The following is an 11,296-nucleotide window of genomic DNA, read 5'->3' on the forward strand; positions in this document are numbered from 1 at the left end:
AGTCTGCAGAAGTCACATCACATGCCCCTCACCGCGGCTGCCCCTTGAAGACACACGTGGTGCCCATGTCTGCATTTCTTCAACACGTCCTGGCCTCCCAGGAGCTGCTGCCACACGTGCTGTCCAGGTGCTGAGCGCTGACCCCCCAGACTCGCCATCCCGACATCCCGTGCGCCTCCCAGGGCTGCAGCTACGTCTCCACCCTCAGACCCCACCCTGCTGCATTTGGGGGTTTTAACCCAAAAGCAGAGCCTGATAGCCGTCCTCCCTGTCCCATCTCACTGTCTGTCTTCCAATCGCCACAGAACGTAAAAGCAACTAAAATGGAGCTGACACCTTCTTCTAAGAAACGGAAGATTCAAAAATGCTTTTTTAAAAAAAAGCTTTAAGTAAATGACAAGAGCAAGAACAAGCTAAAAACTCATCATGAATGAAGAAATTTAAATTCCATTTTGATTAAAAGTAAAATAGAGAAGTGTTGCTTTCTGTGATGAAACATGTCTCTCACTTTCAAATCTTCATTAAAGTCTCAAAGTTCCCCCCAAATACCCTGTTTTAACACTGCAGCCTGTGTCATGGGGTTATGTGTCTGGGTGAGAAAATTGCCCCCCAAAATACCCATTCTGTCTAAACCAGTATAGAGATTTAATGCAATTTCATCCCAATGGCCTTTGTTTGAACTAAACAATAGATTCTAAAATTTATCTGAGAAAATAAATAATAAGATTGCGAAGAAACTTTTTAATATGAAAATTAATGAGGGAGCTTCTTTTTTATCGAAGTATAGTTGATTTACAATGTTGTGTTAGTTTCAGGTGTATAGGAAAAGGGATTCAGTTCTACATATAGATATTCTTTTTCAGATTCTTTTCCATTATAGGTTATTATAAGATATTGAATACAGTTCCCGGGAGCTTCTCCTTTGAGATAACTTTAAATGATTACGAAAAAGGAGGAAGGTTATTTTAAAAAGGAAAAGCACGTGGGACTTCCCTGGTGGCACAGTGGTTGAGAATCTGCCTGACAAAGCAGAGGACACAGATTCGATTCCTGGTCTGGGAAGATGCCACATGCCGCAAAGCAACTAAGCCCGTGCGCTGGACCTACTGAAGCCCTGGCGCCTAGAGCTCGTGCACCGCAACGAAGAGTAGCCCCCGCTCGCCACAACTAGAGAAAGCCCACGCGCAGCAACAAAGACCCAACGCAGCCAAAAATAAATAAATAAAGTTTTTAAAAAAGGATAAACACGTGAAGATTCTCAGCCATCTCCAGAAACGTGCTTCTCCCCTGAAGGCCAGTCAATAACGTGGTTTGCCATCCATCCACTGGCCTTGCCTTTGACTCTTCCCGTCGTGGGCAGGGTCCTTTGAGGAGGACCCCCTCTCAGTGACACAGATGTTGGAGGTGCAGATGTGGCTGGCACACAGGACGCAGCTGCTGTTTCCCTGATTTAGTGCAAATGCATCCATGCAGAGCCCTCACCTCACCACCCCTGACTGGGCCTGTTTTTAGGTGGGAGGTTCTGTCCTGTGGACAGAAAGGAGAGGCAGTGGCCGAAGTCCCCAGACGGCCAATTCCAGCTCTTCTGGGCACCTGTGGTTTGGGAACAAGGCTCACGCCCCCACCCCTGCCGAGTAGGCTGGTCTCTCCGCCACGTGGGCAGGGCTTAGGGAAGCTTTCCTGAGCCTTATTCCCACCTCTGTTGCAACGTGGGGAGAGGGTGTTAACACCGGTCGCTAGTGCGCTCGTTGCACTAACCGCTCTGCCGGTGTCACAGGCATTCGAGTTAGCCGGGTCCTGCCGCGGCTACCGCGCTCCTCGTGGGTGAAGTGAGGGGTGAGACAGGAGACGGTTAGAGAGGGCCTCCTCCACAAGCATTTTCTGGCACAGACCACCTTCTGTTTTTCCAGACACGCTGTCCCTGATGAAATGTGCAGCTACGTTTGTTTTCCCCGACGAGGCTGAGTACCAAACACACGTACCACAATGACTGTGTTTAAAGCACAAATTGCTTATGATTCAAATGTTCATATTTCTCAAGCCATGAATCACCATTTCAGTAATACTCAGTAGTTGGAAATGGCCGTCGTGTGTGTGTGTGTGTGTGTGTGTGTGTGTGTGTGTGTATGAGAGAGAGAGATGAGGGCCATTAAATGCCATATGGCCTCAGTTTAAAATCAGGCGACCTTATTTACATTTTCCAGTCTTTTGTGAAAAAAGGTCAATTGAGCCCACTTAAGGAACATCGGCGATGTCTGTGCCTGGAGCCATGTGCTTCTTTGGGTGTGGGAGCTGGGCCCCCGGCTGCCGCGGGATGAAGCCAGCTGGGTAGGTAGGTCTCTGAGCTCGTCCAGAGCAGGGAGGGTCCGCAGTGCTTGCCTAGCGGGTTTGGGTGGAGCGGGGGCGGTCCCTCCCTCGACACCGCCCCAGCCGGTAGCCTCAGCCAAGCAAGCTTCCCACAGGGCGGGAGGGTGAAGCGTCCACACAGGGAACCACAGGCTTGCACACCCACCGCTTCCTGACATTCAGGGCACAAGGTGACTCATTGGCCGGAGGGAACGTGGAATGAGGGGAGGGCCGCGGGAGTGGGCGGGGCGGAGCTAGCATCTCAGCCGCACCCGGGCCAGGTGGGCAGCTCACCTGCTGTCTGAAGCAGCCGGTGCATCTGGCATCACGCCTGGCTGATTTGCTGGGCAGATCTTGCCCGGTGTGACTAGTGAGCAGAAGAGAATGGAGGGTCACCAGACACCGTATGCCCTCCCGTGAGGACCGGCTGGCTAGACCCAGCTCACGGCCTTCGCCCGAGCACCTGCGGGGCCATGTCTTCCGGTTCTGCCTCTTCACCCAGCGCCCCCTCCCTTCATATTGGCTCGTCCACCGTCCAGCTCCAGGGCTCCCCTCCTTTCTCCCACCCACACGTGAGACAAGAATCCTCCACATCTCTGGGCTTCCCCCCAACCCAGCAGTTTTGGGCATCCCGGCATTACCATTATGTGTGCATATGTTCGACATCCTCAGTTAAATATGACGTCTCCGGTAAAGCCAAGCGGGGGCAGCATCGGGCACAGAGCCAGCCCCTCTGACCCAGACGCTGCTTGACTGAGAGGCGGCCGAGGTGAGCAGCGTGGCTGAGGCCTGCCCAGGGCCAAGCCACCAGTCGTGGGGACCCGGAGCGCTATGTTTGCTGCTACAAAAATGGATTAAAGGGACATTCTCCACCTGTGTAGCAGAAGTGCAGGGTCTACCCTGTTGCTTGGGTTTTTAAATGAAGATGGAAGCCAATTGCTGGGATCCAGGAGACTGCTCAGGGCGTTCTCACAGCCGGAAAGTAATTGAAACACTTTTCAAATAGGCCAGAATGTCCAGTCTGGAAATAGTCTGTGCTTTTGAAAGTAAAACATATTCACTGCAGATCTCATCCATGGGGAAGGCTTCTCAGCAGCCCTGCTCTGTGCTGGTGACGGGGCTTCGTGGAGAATGGACCAGAGGCTCTCACAGCTTTGCATTTCAGCCCCTCTCAGCCCCACCCCAGAGGGTCTGCGGGCTGCAGGGCTGGTCACGAGGGATCCCTCAGGCCATCTTGCAAAACAACAACAATAGTGATGGCAATAACAGAGCTGCTAGTTACAAACATCACCACAGCCAGACGGGGCCTGCCGGCTGCCCCACTCGTCCACAGAGGCCCCAGTGAGCCTGTGCGGCTCCACCTGCTTCCTCTCTCCTCGCCCCCAGGGCCCCAAGGTGGGAGAGGAAGCCTAGGGCCCAGCTCCACGTGAGCCTCAGTTGGCCCATCTGTGAAATGGGAATAATGCTGCCTGGCCCGTGTGCCGCTCCTCCCCCACCCCCGCCCCCAGGGCAGCCTGGCCTTAGGTGTGGCTGGGGCAGTGAGGCTGTGTTCCAGGAGTCCTTGTTCTCCCTGTTCTCAGCACTTGTTCTCCCTGAAATAATATCGGTCTGAAGAAATAACCCCAATAAAAAGTTAATGCACTGACCGACTCATCTTCCCCTTTGGGGAAGCCCCCAGGGGCCTCAGTCTGACCCTGGCGCTCATAGCAACATGCAAACTTCTCCTGTCTCCGCTCCCTCATTGGCACCCGGTTCCGGTGAGTAGTCGTCTTGAAGCCTCCTCACGTGGCTTGGACAAGTCCACCAGTCACGGAGAGTTGTCTGCCTCCTTTTTCCATGCTCCCAACACGCCAGGAAGAAAAGGCACCTTAGAGCCCTGCAGGAAGCCAGTCAGAGGAAACCATGCCCCCTTCCGCAAAGCAGGTGCCAGGGGACATCTCAGGGCAGTGTGGAGGGAGGGGACTCCGGACTGGATATCAGGTTGAAGTTTCGGTGTAGACTCAATGGGATTTTCACATCAGAGAGTGAGTCCTAATCAGTTACAGAGATTCTTCAGGCCATGAGATCTTCCTGAGATGTCATGTTGTGGGAACTAGGAGACATGAAGACAGCCTTTGCAGGCAAACAGCCGTTTAAGAAGGCTCACTGTGCAGTACATTGGTGACACAAAGATTCTTTTTTAAAAACAACTTTATTAAATCATAATTTACAAACCATAAAATTCGTTTATTTTGGATTTTTTTTTTTTTCGGCCACGCTGCACAACAAGTGGTAGATCCCCGACCAGGGATCGAACCCGTACCCCCTGCAGTGGAAGCACAGAGTTCTCACCACTGAACTGCCAGAGAATTCCCAAAATTCACCTATTGCAAGTGTAAACTTTAATGATTTTTAGTAAATTTGCAGAGCTTTACAACCATCACCACAATCTAATTTTAGAACATTTCCATCAACCTCAGAAGGTCTCTCATGCCTAATTATAGTCAATTCCAGGTTCCAGTGCAGCCCTGGGGAACCACTAGTCTACTTTCTGTCTCCATAGAGTTCCCTGTTACGGACATTTCATAGGAATGGAATCATAAAATAAGTGGTCTTTTACTTCTGGCTACTTTTACCATCATGTTTTTGAGGCTCATCCACATTGTAGTGTATATACTTCATTCCTTTTAAAAGCATTCCACTGTAGGAATAGACTACACTTTGTTTCTCCATTCTCTAGTTGGTGGGCATTGCGACGGTTTCCACTTTTTGACTATTATGGCCAATGCTGGTATGCTCCTGAGTTTGTTTCTCTCAGGGAGATCTTCAGGAGTGAAATTTCTGGGTCATATGGTAAATGTATGTTTTGCATTTTAAGGAACTGCCAGACTGTTTTCCAAAGGGGCTGCACCGTTTTACATCCCTGCCAAAAAATGTATGAGGCTTGGGTGTGCGATTGTGTGGGGCGGCCCCGGAGCGGCTGATCCTCTGCCTGCGGGGACGGGAGTCATGAGGCGGCTGCCATGGCAGGGTCAGAGAGCCAGCTCAAGAAAATGGTGTCCAAGTTCAAATACAGAGACCCAACTGTACGTGGAACTGTCAGTGTTATCACTTTATACAAAGATCTCAAACCTGTATTGGATTCGTATGTTTTTAATGATGGCAGTTCCAGGGAGCTAATGAACCTCACTGGAGCAATTCCTGTGCCTTATAGACGTATACATATAAATAATCCACTATGCCTCTGGCTGCTGGGCACATACCCATATAATCCCCCTATCTGTTTTGTTAAGCCTACTAGTTCAATGACTATTAAAACAGGAAAGCATGTGGATGCTAATGGGAAGATATATCTTCCTTATCTACACGAATGGAAACACTCACAGTCAGACTCGTTGGGGCTTATTCAAGTCATGATTGTAGTGTTTGGAGAAGAACCTCCAGTCTTTTCTCGTCCTACTATTTCAGCATCCTATCCACCATACCAGGCAACAGGGCCACCAAATACTTCCTACGTGCCAGGCGTGCCAAGTGGAATTTCTGCATACCCATCCGGATACCCTCCCAACCCCAGTGGTTACCCAGGCTGTCCTTACCCACCTGGCGGCCAGTATCCTGTCACAACAAGGTCCCAGTACCCTTCCCAGCCTCCTGTGACCACTGTTGGTCCCAGTAGGGTTGGCACAATCAGCGAGGACACGCTATCCAGGCCTCTCTCATCTCAGCAGTCAGTGACAAACTGAGATGGCGGATAAAGGAAGAAATGGCTCGTGCCCAGGCAGAGCTCAATGCCTTGAAACGAGCAGAAGAAGACCTGAAAAAAGGTCACCAGAAACTGGAAGAGATGGTTACCTGTTTAGATCAAGAAGTAGCTGAGGTTGATAAAAACATGGAACTTTTGAGAAAGAAGGATGAAGAACTCAGTTCTACTCTGGAGAAAATGGAAAATGAATCTGAAAACAATGATAGTGATGAAGTTATCATTCCCACAGCCCCACTATACAAACTGATCCTAAATCTGTATGCAGAAGAAAATGCTATTGAAGACACTATCTTTTACCTGGGAGAAGCCTTGAGGCGGGGAGTAATAGACCTGGACGTCTTCCTGAAGCATGTATGTCTTCTGTCCTGTAAACAGTTCCAGCTGAGGGCATTAATGCAGGAAGCAAGAAAGACTGCCGGTCTCAGTGACCTCTACTGACTCCTGTGATACCAGCTGGAGATTGAGCACTCCTAAAGCATTATTTTCTTCTCTTCCTTTCTCTTACATCAGTAGGTGCCCAGAATAAGTTATTGCAGTTTATCATTCAAGTGTAAAATATTTTGAATCAATAATATATTTTCTGTTTTCTTTTGGTAAAGACTGGCTTTTATTAATGCACTTTCTATCCTCTGTAAACTCTTTTGGTCCTGAATGTTGGGACTGACTATGCTAAATAAAATTTGTTGCATAAAAAAAAAAAAAGTATGAGGCTTTCACTTTCTCCACATCCTTGTCACTTGTTATTACAACACTTGTTATTATCTGTTGTTGTTTTTTTTTAGCCATACTAGTGGTTATGTAATTGGATCTCGTGGTTTATATTTTCATTTCCCTAATGATGTTGAGCATCTTTTCAGCAGCTATTTATATACCTTCTTTGGTGAAATGTCTGTTCAAATTTTTGCCCATTTGCTGCGTTATTTATTTTATTTTTACTAAGTTGTAAGAGTTCTTTTTATATTCCTATATAAACCTATATATAGGTCCTCCAATTTTGTTTCTCTTTTTCAAGACTGGCTATTCTGAGCATTTGCTTGTTCACTTCTGCAAGAAAAACTGGTAGGATGTCATAGGATTTGTGTGGAAACTATAGGTCAGTTGGGGAAGAATTGTCATCTTAACAATATTGCTTATAATATCTTAACAATAGCTTAACAATTCTAATTCATGAACGTAAGCATCTCCCCATTTATTTTGATCTTAATTTCTCTCAACAGTGTTTATAATTTTCGGTGTATGTTTTATACTTTCTTTTTAAATTTTATTCCTAAGTATTTATTATAAATGGAATTGTTTTCTTAATTTCATTTAAGATTGTTTATTGCTAGTATGCAGAAATACAGTTGAATGTTGTATATTGATTTATATCCTGCAATCTTGCTGAAGTTGTTTTTTAGTTCATGTAGGTTTGTGTGTGTGTATGGATTACTTAGGATTTACACATCTGAGATCATATCATCTGTGAAAAAAGATGTTTTTACTTCTTCCTTTTCAATTTTAATGCCCTTTATTCCTTTTTTTGCCTTAATGCACTAGCTAGAACTTCCAATGTTGAATAAAAGTGGTGTGATTGGATGTCCTTGCCTTTTTCTGATCTTAGGAAGAAAATATGTAGTCTTTCACATTTAAAGATGACACTAGCTATTAGTTTTTCATAAATGCCCTGTATCTAGTTGAAGAAGTTTTTTTCTATTCCTAGGTAGTCCAAAGTTTGTATCATAAATGGGTGTTGGATTTTGTCAAATGCTTTTTCTGTCTATATCATGGTTTTTGTCCTGTTAGTATTCTGTACTAATGGATTTTCAGCTGTTAAATCAACCTTGAATTCCTGGAATGAATTCCATTTGATCATGTGTATAATCCTTTTTATACATTTCTTGATTTGGTTTGCCAATATTTTTTGAGGACTTTTGTATCTATATTCCCAAGGGATGTTGGTCTGAGTTTTCTTTTCTTGTGATGTCTCTGTCTGGCTTTGGTATCAGAGTAATAACTGGCCTCATAGAATGAGTTGGGAAGTATTCCCTCCTCTCCTATTTCCTGGAGGAGTTTGTAAAGAATTCGCAGTATTTATAGTCTAAATGTTTGGTAGAATTCGACAATGAAGCCATCTGGGTCTAAGCTTTTCTTTGTGGGAAGATTTTTAATTATTAATTGAATGCCTTTACGTCCTATACTACATTCCCTAGAATGCCCTTTCCAGTACCTTTCTGGCTACGGCATACTGCAAGGGATAGTCCCTTGTGATTGGAGGACATAGGGAGGAAAATGCCATTTTGTAGCATACATGCACCTTCTCTCCGTTATTCAATCAAATACATTGTAATTGCTGCTGTGAAGGGATCTTGCAGAAGTAATTAGAATCAATTAGTCAATTGACATTTAATCAAAAGGAAGATCATTATGGGTGGATCTGATTTAAGTAGTTGGAGATCCTTTAAAGGAAGGTCTTAGGTCTTCCCTGAGCTCAGAAACTCCAAGGAGTAGTATGGAAGGAAAACTGCAGAATCTTTGTACGTTTTGGGACCTCCACACTCACTCTGTTGGTGATGGTCTGTTGATTTACCTCACTGGGATGAAGCAGCAGCTGGTCCTGCAACTGCTTCCCAATTGTTTTATGGCCTAGACATGGCCTTTCCTCAAGAAGAGTCCATGTGTGCTTGAGAGGAAAGTGTGTTCTCCTGTGGTTAGGGGAAGTGTTCTATAGAGGTCAGTTGGGTCAAGTTTGTCAATAGTGTTGTACGAATCTTCTACATCCTTGATTTTCTGTCTAGTTGCTCTCTCCATTACTGAGAGAGGGGTACTGAAGTCTCCAAATATTATTGCTGAATTGTGTATTGTTTTCCCTTGAATTCTGTGGGGTTTTACTTATTATATTTTGGGGTTTTGTTATTAATGCATATATATTTATAACTATTCTGCCTTCCTGATGAATTTTCCCTTATATGATTATAAAATGACCCTTTGTCTCAAGACCTATTTTGCCTGATAATTCTACAGACACTCCAACTGTCTCGTTGTTGTTTGCACGATACATCTTTTTTCCATACTTTTATTTTTAACCTGCTGGTGTCCTTGAATGTCAGTACATGTCTCTTATAGACAGCATATAATCGGATCTTATTAACTTGTCTACTGTGACAGTTTCTGTCTTTTGCATGGTGTGTCTATCCACATTTAATGTTATTATTGGTATGATTGGATCTACATATTCCATTTGCTATTTGTTTTGTGTATATCTCGTGTCTTTTTTATTCTTTCTCCTTTATTACTTTCTTTGGTATTAAATATGTTTTCCTACGGTGCATTTTAATTCGTTTAGTGAATTTTTTACTACGATGTTTCAGTTATTTTCTTAATGATTGCTGCATGGATTTCAATATGTATCCTGATTTAAGACAATTTACTTCATATTAATAGCGCCTTAATTCCAGTAAAATATAGAAACTTTTCTCCAACATTGCTTTATTCCCTTCCCCCACTTTATGCTATTATTGTCATCTATAGCACGTCTATATATGACATAAACTTAACAATACAGTGTTATTATAATTCTTATTATTGTTACTATAATAATCTTATATTTTTTAAGTATTTAAGGAAGAAGGAGAAAATGCATTTTAGAATCTCTTAGATTAACTTTCCACTACTCTTAATTTCTTCCTGTGGATCCATATTACGCTTTGGTTTCATTTCCTTGTTCCAATTTATTTCCATTCCTTGTCTTCTCTTTTGTGCTATTATTGTCGTAAATTTACATATTTGTATAAGGCCAACAGAACACCTTTATAATTATTGTTTTGTGTAATTGTCTTTTAAATCAGTTAAGAGATTTTTTAAATCAACTTTTTATTTGCACTGGCTTTTATAATTACCTACTTAAACACCATTATTGGTACATTTATTTTTTCACATGGATGGAGTTACTGTTTGGTATTGCTTCCTTCCATCCAGAACTTATTGTAGTATTTTTTTATAGTATGTATGCTAGCAAGGACTTTTCTCAGTCTTTGTTTACCTGGGGATGTTTTTATTTGGCCCTTATTTTGAAAGATAGTTTTGCAGGACATAGGATTCTTATTAGACAGTTTTTTCCATTCAGTATTTTGAATATGTCACCCTCCACCTTCTGTTCTCCATTGCTTCTGATGAGAAGTCAGCTATTTATCTTACTGTGGTTCCCTCTGTAAGATGATTTATTTTCTCTTGCTGCTTTCAAGAGTTTCTCTTTGTCTTTCAACAGTTTCAGAATGTTTCCATGTTGCACTACTTTGTGTTTATCCTAGACTTTATTGATCATTTAGATGTGTAAATTAATTATTTTCATCATTTGGGAAATTTTCTACCTTTATTTTATTTTAGCCCCTTCTGTCTCTCTTCTCCTTCAAGAATCCCATTATGCATGTGTTGGTACACATGACGTTGTTCCACAGATCCCTTGGGCTCTGTTCTTTTTTTTTTCTTTCTTTCTTCCTGTTCTACAGATTGGATAATCCCTATTTACCTATTTTCAGCTTCACTGAATGTTTCTTCTGCTAGCTCAAACCTGCTGTTAAATCTCTCTAGTGAATTTTTCACTTTGGTCATTGTACTTGTCAATTCCAGAATTTCCATTTGGTTCCATTTTATTATTCCTAATTCTTTGTTGTTGTTCTACATTTAATAAGTCATTGTTGTCAAACTTTACTTCTTTAATCATGCTTTTTGTTTTTTGAACATCTCTATAATAGCTTCTTTGAAGTCTTCATCTGCGAAGTCTAACATCTGAGCCCCTACAAAGATAGCTTCTATTGATTTTTTTCCCCTGTGTATGAGTTTCACTTTCTTTTTTCACCCCAGATTTGTCATTTTTGTTTTTGTTGAACTGGAGATTTTAGATAATATCTTGTAGCAACTCCAGATTCTTATTTTCCCCAGGAGTTGTTTGTCTTTCGTTATTGATTTTGGTTTGCTTGTTTAATAATTTGCCTATTGGACTATTTATGTGCAGTCTGTTTCCTCTGCAATGTATAACTGCTAATATCTCTTTTAAGGTTTTTTGTTTATTACTGTTTCAATTTTTAAGCCTGGCTTCTTACTGGTCACTCCTGGGTCAACATATCTTAGTGGTCAGTTAGTGATTGGTCAAAGTTTGTACTTAAATACCTTTAGCCAGCAAAGCATCTATCCTCTGCTGATGGTTCTGTGTGTGACTCGGGGAAATGCATT

General features: G+C 43.2%; 1 pseudogene across 1 annotated transcript; it reads left to right on the forward strand.

The window, feature by feature from the left end:
* Window positions 1–2,963: 2,963 nt before the first annotated feature.
* LOC309665350 (tumor susceptibility gene 101 protein pseudogene) lies at window positions 2,964–6,790 on the forward strand (annotated as a pseudogene). The gene has a single exon. The product of its transcript is annotated as a tumor susceptibility gene 101 protein pseudogene (transcript).
* The last annotated feature ends 4,506 nt before the right edge of the window (window positions 6,791–11,296 follow it).

The sequence above is a fragment of the Balaenoptera physalus genome, assembly GCF_965194825.1.
Source record: "Balaenoptera physalus genome assembly, chromosome: 8".
NCBI lineage: Eukaryota > Metazoa > Chordata > Mammalia > Artiodactyla > Balaenopteridae > Balaenoptera > Balaenoptera physalus.